The sequence below is a fragment of the Misgurnus anguillicaudatus genome, chromosome 24, assembly GCF_027580225.2.
Source record: "Misgurnus anguillicaudatus chromosome 24, ASM2758022v2, whole genome shotgun sequence".
Lineage (NCBI taxonomy): Eukaryota > Metazoa > Chordata > Actinopteri > Cypriniformes > Cobitidae > Misgurnus > Misgurnus anguillicaudatus.
The window spans coordinates 43151253-43159439 of record NC_073360.2 but is presented as its reverse complement, the minus strand read 5'-3'; the positions used below and the strand labels follow the sequence as shown (position 1 = coordinate 43159439).

At 36.8% G+C, this 8187-nt stretch overlaps 1 protein-coding gene across 5 annotated transcripts in view; it reads right to left on the bottom strand.

Moving 5' to 3' along the window:
- The window catches only part of LOC129437071 (uncharacterized), a 121882-nt gene that overhangs the window by 36032 nt on the left and 77663 nt on the right, over nt 1-8187 (bottom strand). For all 5 annotated transcript variants that reach the window (XR_012367912.1, XR_012367909.1, XR_012367908.1 and 2 more), the window contains exon 3: nt 5218-6962. The gene's annotated coding sequence lies outside the window, so the exon portion shown is untranslated. The remainder of the gene's footprint in view (nt 1-5217; nt 6963-8187) is intronic.

The following is an 8187-nucleotide window of genomic DNA, read 5'->3' as shown; positions in this document are numbered from 1 at the left end:
GTCAGTGTGAATATTTATGTTTTCAAAATTAAAAGCAAACTACTACGTCTACACAACCGAAAACGTGCTATATCTAATTCTGATTTCAAACAGTTGTTTATGTTGTTATTCACTTTGTACTGGAAAGGCTTCTCACTGGTGAATGAGACATGAAATGTGAACGTCTGGTCTGTTCATGTGTTTTGGAGGAAGCGTATGGATGGCCATCTGAATGGAGGGTGGATCGTGATTTTAGTCCTAGTAGGCTAAAGTTAGTTTTTTTTTTTAAATCAGATACCCACCTATTTTTAGTCATAAGCTTTATTTATAGGACCTAAATTGTATAGTCAGGTTAACTTATTCTCCCTTATACAACCCCAAAACAGAAAAAGTTGGGACACTGTAGTAATTGTGAGTAAAAAAGGAATAGAATAATTTACAAATCTCATAAACTTATATTTTATTCACAGTAGAATATAGATAACATATCAAATGTTGAAAGTAAGATATTTTGAAATGTCATGTCAAATATTGGCTCATTTTGGATTTCATGAGAGCTACACATTCCAAAAAAAGTTGGGACAGGTAGCAATAAGTGGCCAGAAAATTTTAATGTACACATAAGGAAAAGCTTAAGGACTAATTTGCAACTTATTGGGTCATTTGGCAACATGATTGGGTATAAAAAAGCCTGTCAGGGTGGCAGTGTTTCTCAGAAGTCAAGATGGGCAGAGAATTACCAATTCCCCAAATGCTGCGGCAAAAAATAGTTTTCTGAGTTTCTCAGAGAAAAGTTGGAAAGAGATTGATGTTATCATCATCTACAGTGCATAATATCATTCAAAGATTTAGAGAATCTGGAACAATCTCTGAGCGTAAAGGTCAAGACCGACAAACCATACTGGATGCCCGTGATCTTCTGGCTCTTAGACGGCACTGCATCACATACAGGAATGCTACTGTAATGGAAATCACAACATGGGCTCAGGAATACTTCCAGAAAACATTGTCAGTCAACACAATCCACCGTGTCATTCCCTGTTGCCAACTAAAACTCTATAGGTCAAACAAGAAGCCATATCTAAACATGATCCAGAAGCGCAGGCGTTTTCTTTGGGCAAGGCTCATTTAAAATGGACTGTGGCAAAGTGAAAAACTGTTCTGTGGTCCAAAGAATCAAAATTTGAAGTTCTTTTTGGAAAACTGGGACCCCATTTCATCCGGACTAAAGAGGACAATGACAACCCAAGTTGTTATTAGCGCTCAGTTCAGAAGCCTGCATTTCTGATGGTATGGGGTTGCATGAGTGTGTGTGGCATGGGCAGCTTACACATCTGGAAAGGCAACATCAATGCTGAAAGGTTTATCCAAGTTCTAGACACATTTGATTCCATTTAGACGTCATCTCTGTCATGAGTCTGGTTTTCTCTGTCTGCCTTTTTGTTACACACACACACACACACACACACACACACACACACACACACACACACACACACACACATCCCTTCAATTTTAGTGGTATAAACTCTCTCTCTCCCCTCTGTGTGCCATTGCAATCTGCGCTCGCGCTGATTGTTGTGACACCTGTTCCCACTCTGCCCTTAGCATTTATCTGGTGGCTGTTTTGGCAGTCTCTTTGTCGGATTATTGAATTACACATGTTCTCTGTATACTCTACAGCTTTATCGTGTCATAGGAGTAACTCACCCGGTCCTGTCTTGTCGGTCCTGTCCAGTGTCTCCTTTAAGTTCATTGAGGTTCAGCTGCGTGTGAAGCTGAGGACAATTCTCCGTGCCTGATTTATTGACTGCTGCGCTCCAGGCCAGCTCCGGGGATTAGATCCGTGTCGTTTTCCCGGATCGGGACTCAAGTATCTTTGTTTCATTCCAGTGCTGTGTGAAATCTCCAGACTGCCTTTGTTATCTTTTATTAAAGACTCTAATTCCCTGTGATATCTGCCTTGGAACTTTCTTCATTATAACAATCGCTTTCAGGGAAGACCTTGCATTTTCCAACATGACAATGCCAGACCATATACTGCATCAATTACAAAGTCAAGACTGCGTAGAAGGAGGATCTGAGTACTGAAATGGCCAGTCTGAAGTCCAGATGTTTCACCCATAGAAAACATTTGGTATATCATAAAGAGGCAGATGTGACAAAGAAGACCTAAGACAGTTGAGCAACTAGAAGTCTGTATTAGACAAGAATGGGAAAACATTCCTATTCCTAAACATTGAACCTCTTCCAGCTGTTCCTTATATGTACATTTAACTTCTCTGGCCTCTTATTGCTACCTGTCCCAACTTTTTTTGGAATGTGCAGCTCTCACGAAATAAAAAATGAGCCAATATTTGGCATGACATTTCAAAATATCTTACTTTCAACATTTGATATGTTATCTATATTCTACTGTGAATAAAATATAAGTTTATGAGATTTGTAAATTATTCCATTCCTTTTTTACTCACAATTTCTACAGTGTCCCAACTTTTTCTGTTTTGGGGTTGTACATGGCTATATACAAATACAGTAGCAAAAGTTTTTTTTTTCTATCAGGTAGGTTATTTTCTCATTTTTATCACATTACTTACGTTTTAAGATTATATGTTTTTTTTAAGGAATTAAAGAAATTATTTTAAACTATTCCCTCTTGAATATGCAAATGAAATGTGCAGTTGAAGTTTAAAACCTTTATTTTCATAAACCTGTACAATGACTTTCTTCCTTTTTTATTAACACATTACATTCAACTGTGATCGTCATAATAATAAAGTAAAAAGAAACCTGTTATACAATATATGGTTTCTGTGCAGTAAAAATGTGACAAGCTTATCAAGTATGCAACGTATATTCAAAATACACTAGTCAACATTCGAAGTGGATCAAAACCTTTAATAAAAGTTTACATAAAACCAATCCTTATTACCCATTCTTGTCTTAGGACAACTTTTATATACCTTTTTGATCCACTTCAAATGTTGACTAGTATATCATTCGACCAAGATGGCTAACTGCTTTTTCATTGAAAATCTTAAATCAATGCTTGACAAGAATAGAGTTGTTGGAGCCATCTTTTTAGATCTCAGGAAAGCTTTTGACACTGTAAATCATAACATTTTACTCTTCAAACTTTCTCAATTCAACTTTTCGGATAATGCTATTAAATGGGTATCATCTTACCTTTATCACCGATCACAAACTGTCCGTATTGGTAGCTATCAGTCTGATTCTCTTCAATTGTCCACTGGAGTGCCCCAAGGGTCAATCCTGGGCCCTATTCTGTTCTGCATATATATTAATGATCTACCACGTGTGTGCCCAGAAGTAAATATTCAAATGTATGCAGACGACACAGTTCTATATATACATGGACAATCAAAAATAGAAGTGGCAACTAAACTTACAAACGCTATGGTAAAGATCAGCGAATGGTTAAACCAGGATAGTCTACAGCTAAATGTCTCTAAGACAGTTGGTATGTTCTTTACTAAAACTGCCAACCCCACAAGAAATCTGGACATTGTAATATCTGGTGAAAAACTTCAAATAGTTACAGAATTTAAGTATCTCGGTATTCTTATAGACCCTAAGCTTAATTTTAATTCTCATATCATGAAAACAGTTAAGTAAAATTGAATTTATCAAATTTTCGATTTATCAGAAATTCAATGTCCAGCCGAGCAGCCAAAATGTTTATGCATTCATAGATTTTTTCGCATATGACTTACTGCCTCACCAGTTGGTCCCTGGCCAACCATACCACTTTGAAACCAATGCAGTCCCTATATAAACAAGCACTTAAAGTTCTGGATAAGAGACCACGTCACTTTCATCATTGCAATATTCTGTTAAAATATAATTTATTAATTTGGGAAAATTTTGTTAAGTTCACAAATATTTGTTTAGCATATAAAATCCTTCATGGCCTGGCTCCTCTCCCTCTTGGTGAGTTCCTGGGTTTGCGGTCCAATACCAGTCATCTCACTAGAGGAACATCTAGAGAAGACTGTGTCATTCCATTTAGGAAAATGACTTTAGTCAGTCAGCCTTTTCTATGAAAGCTTCAAAGGAATGGAATAACATTCCAATATCAATTAGAGAAATTAACAATTACAATGTATTCCGCTCAACATTAAAACGTTGGCTCCTTAGCAATCAAACATGTCAGCACTGAACTTTCACTGCTTTTTGAGTCATCCAGCATGTTTTTCTTATCTAATTTTATATTGATGCATTTTTATGTGTACTCTTCCTTTTAAACTTTGTATTATAACTGATAAATGTTATTTACTGTGTTTTTTTTTTAATAGTGATTTAAGTTGTCTCATGAACTGTTGCTTGTGCTCTTGTGTGTCCTGTCGCTTCTAACTGCATTCTAGTCGCTTTTAGCTGCATGGCAGAGACTGTTGCTTGTGCTTATGTATGTTCTGTCGCCTCTAGCTGCATCTCCTTTTAAGCTTGTAGCACATGAATGTTTTGTTGCATGTCTGTGTTGGTATCTTTACTTGCTGCTGTAGCAAATGTATTGTTTATTGTATTTTAGTCATGTAATTATTAACGCATTTTACTTATTACTTATTAATTGTTTTCAGGGTGCCTATTGTACATCTGGCCTAGGACTACAGATGAAAACTAGCCTTTCGGCTAACTCTGGCATATTTTACAGCTGTGCTGTTATGTTAATATGCATTGTCCTTGCATAGAAAAATAAATAAAATATATTGCTGTTCCTCTCAGCAGTGTTTACTCCTCTCTATAAGCTCTTGCAGTTAATTTCTATTGTGCTACCATATCACACATCTGTTCAAGATGCTCTCAATGCAATAACAGGTCCTTTAACTTTCCTAGAAAGAATGAAAGACTGACAAAATACCGAATAATTAAGTAAACTTTCATTTACCAGCCCAGAGAAAAGGCCTATAGTAGAAGTCATGAGACGTAATCATTGTAAAAATGAACAAAGCATTTACTAAATAATCTGAAGAGTTCCTTTCTCAGTGTGTTTCTATACCAACCAAAGTTAATGAACAATTAATGACATTGTGGTCTCATGACATTAAGACTTTAAAAACCAATTAGAAAAATCACATAGCACACAATATAAAATAAATGAGTTCTTAAAAGAGATAAATGTGACATAAAAATGATAAATGTGTTAATTCATGTTGTTTTTCATATTTTATTAACACTATTATGAAGAGTACACACATACACTTTTTAACAGCTTGGCACCTAAACCGCTAATTTTAAGGCACTGACATCATGTCAGGTCATCACATGGTAGACGCTGCTAGTTTAAGATGTTCGGTCAGACGTTTAATTAGTTCAAAGGATGATATTTTGTAGTGGCTTTAATGGTAAAAGCTAATGGTTCCTTCTGGTATTTTAATGGAAACCATTAGGAATTTCTGCAAAGGTTTTATTGGGGTTTTTTTCAGAAGGGAAGTGACTTGACAGAGCAAACGTCTTGTCACACTTAAGGGTTTTTCACCTGTATGGAATCTCTTGTGCTTAGAGGTCACATAATTTACTTATCTCTAAAGCGCTGTTTTCACTGTCCTCAAAACAGGCTGATTAGCTTGCCGTTAGCTTAGCTGGCGACTGACATATTCCTGTGGGCGGGTTTAGTCAAAAACTGTTCTATTGTAGTCATTAAAACAGGAAGTAGAGGTCTGTAGTCCAAACCGGCCGTTCGCTGTAAGCTTTGAAAGGCGAATTCTGTTAAAGAAAATATATCGCCTGGCAATGAGCTTTATCATTTTACAAGTATTATTTATGCTATTATAGCAACATTACACACTAACTAGGGTTTAAAAAATAGAATTAGGAAAATGTGACTTTAAGTTAGTTTCACTGTTGACTAAAAATCTTCCCACAAACATTACAGTGTTAAGGTTTTTCTCCAGTATGAACGCTCTGATGAGATTTTAAATGACCGGACTGAGAAAAAGTCTTATCACACTGAGAGCATTTGTAAGGTTTTTCACCTGTATGAAGTCTCTTGTGATTTATTAATGTAGACCCTTGATTAAAACTCTTTCCACAGACACTACAGTGATAAGGTTTCTCTCCAGAATGAACTCTTTCATGTTTTTTTAAGTTACTTGAACAAGTAAACGTCTTGTCACACTGAGAGCATTTGAAAGGTTTTTCACCTGTATGAATTCTCTTGTGCTTTAGTAATGCACTGCATTTTACACTAAAACTCTTCCCACAGACACTACAGTGATAAGGTTTCTCTCCAGTATGAACTCTCTGATGAACTATTAATTGAGGTGAATTAGTGAAGCTATTTCCACAATGAGCGCAGACATAAGGTTTCTCTCCAGTATGACGTCTCTCATGGATTATCAGATGACATTTATAACCGTAACATTCATCACAGTGTGAACACTGATAGAGTTTCTCTTTAATGTGATTATTCTGGTGCTTTTTTAATGAACGTGAATCCGTAAAGGTTTTTCCACATTCACTGCACTGATACGGTCTCTCATTGGTGTGTAAAAGCACATGTGTCTTCAGACTATGTTTACGGCTAAATCTCTTCTCACAGTGAGGACACTCGTAAGGTTTTTCTCCTGTATGAATTCTTTGATGAACTTTAAGATATTGTTTGGTTGTGAAGTATTTTCCACATTCAGTGCAGTTGAAAGGCTTTTCATCACTGTGTGTCCTCATGTGAACATTTAGATCAGAGGAAGAGCCAAAAATCTTCCCACACTGCTCACAGTGAAACTGCTTCTTCTTCTTCTCTCTGTGGTCTTCTGAATGAAGTTTCTTCTCTTGTAAGGTAGTAAAGCTGATCTCAGATCTGGTGAAGAGTTTCTGTTCTGTGTGTTTTCTCTCATGTCTCTCTAAATGTCTCTGTGAGCTGAATGTCTTTTCACAGGTGATGCAGGAAAGAGTTTGTGCTGTCAGTCGCTCTTTTGATGTTGAGGATGTTATTTCTATATCCAAACATGAATCACTCTTCACACCTGAAAAATACATGAAACAAATAAAATGTGTTTTCTCTCTTATTTACACAAAGAAGGATGAAGAATTGAGATTCTGTATCTTTTTCTAGATTCACACATAAGACAGAAGTCAGGTGTCAGTCCTGTTATTACAGCTGGGTCATTGTTAGTGATGGGATATTTAAAGCGATGGTCCGGAGCGTGTGTTGCGAATAAATGGATATATGACGATATCGTGAACAATTAAAATGTCTCCATGATCCACTTTTTCGGAAACATCATTGTATCCGTGCCTACACGTCACGTGACAAGGGGGCGTGCTTCCCTGCGTTTGGCGCACGTGTCCACCGAGCTTTCAAAGTATTGACCGTGTTCCGACACGCAATATAAATTATTGTTTAAATTATTCAGGGCATCACTGATGTGCAACATTTACAGTAAATAAAAATAATTAGCATAAGTGAAGAAAAGTAGCCAATCCACCATTGCAAACAAAGTTTAGAACAAGCAAAAAAAAACAGGAATCAAAAATTAGGGTGACGAAAATGCTCCACAGCTTTTTTTAAAGAAGAGAAAACGACAGTGAGTCCGTTTACATGCACAGCTTAATAAACTGATAAAGTGATCTAGGCTAGGGCTGGGTATTGGCAAGGGCCTCCCGATACGATACGTATCACGATACGTGGGTCATGATACGATACAATCATGTCCAGACAACTGGACAGTGACAACTACAGCAGTGGCGGAGGAGGTCGTTTGACGCACACAGAGGGATTTGATGGGTTTTAAAAATATCAATAGTAGAGATCGAAATATCGATACATTATTGATACAGCTAACTATCACAATATTTTGCATAGCCCTAATCTCCGCATATAAAAGATAAACGTCACACGCGGAAGTAAGCGCAAAGTAACGTATAAAAGTCTCCGCTCGACTAAAGCAGTTGGCAGAGAAACTGTTAAAATAGAAGCTCATGTTACATTTACAGGTTCTGCAGACCCGAGAAGAGATACAACAATATAGCTTTAGACAGATATATGCCGTCGGCTTTTTGATCAACTATTATGTACTATAGGTGGTGAAGTCACTGCCAGCGAGAAAACTTCTTGAATTCTTCAAGTCCCATGTAAGCGCAGTTGTCTGCATAGCCAGATTATTGATTTGCTTGTAAACGCATGAAAACAGTTTTCTATAATAAGCAGATTTTTGATAGTTATCCACTTATTCTGTGCATGAAAACGCA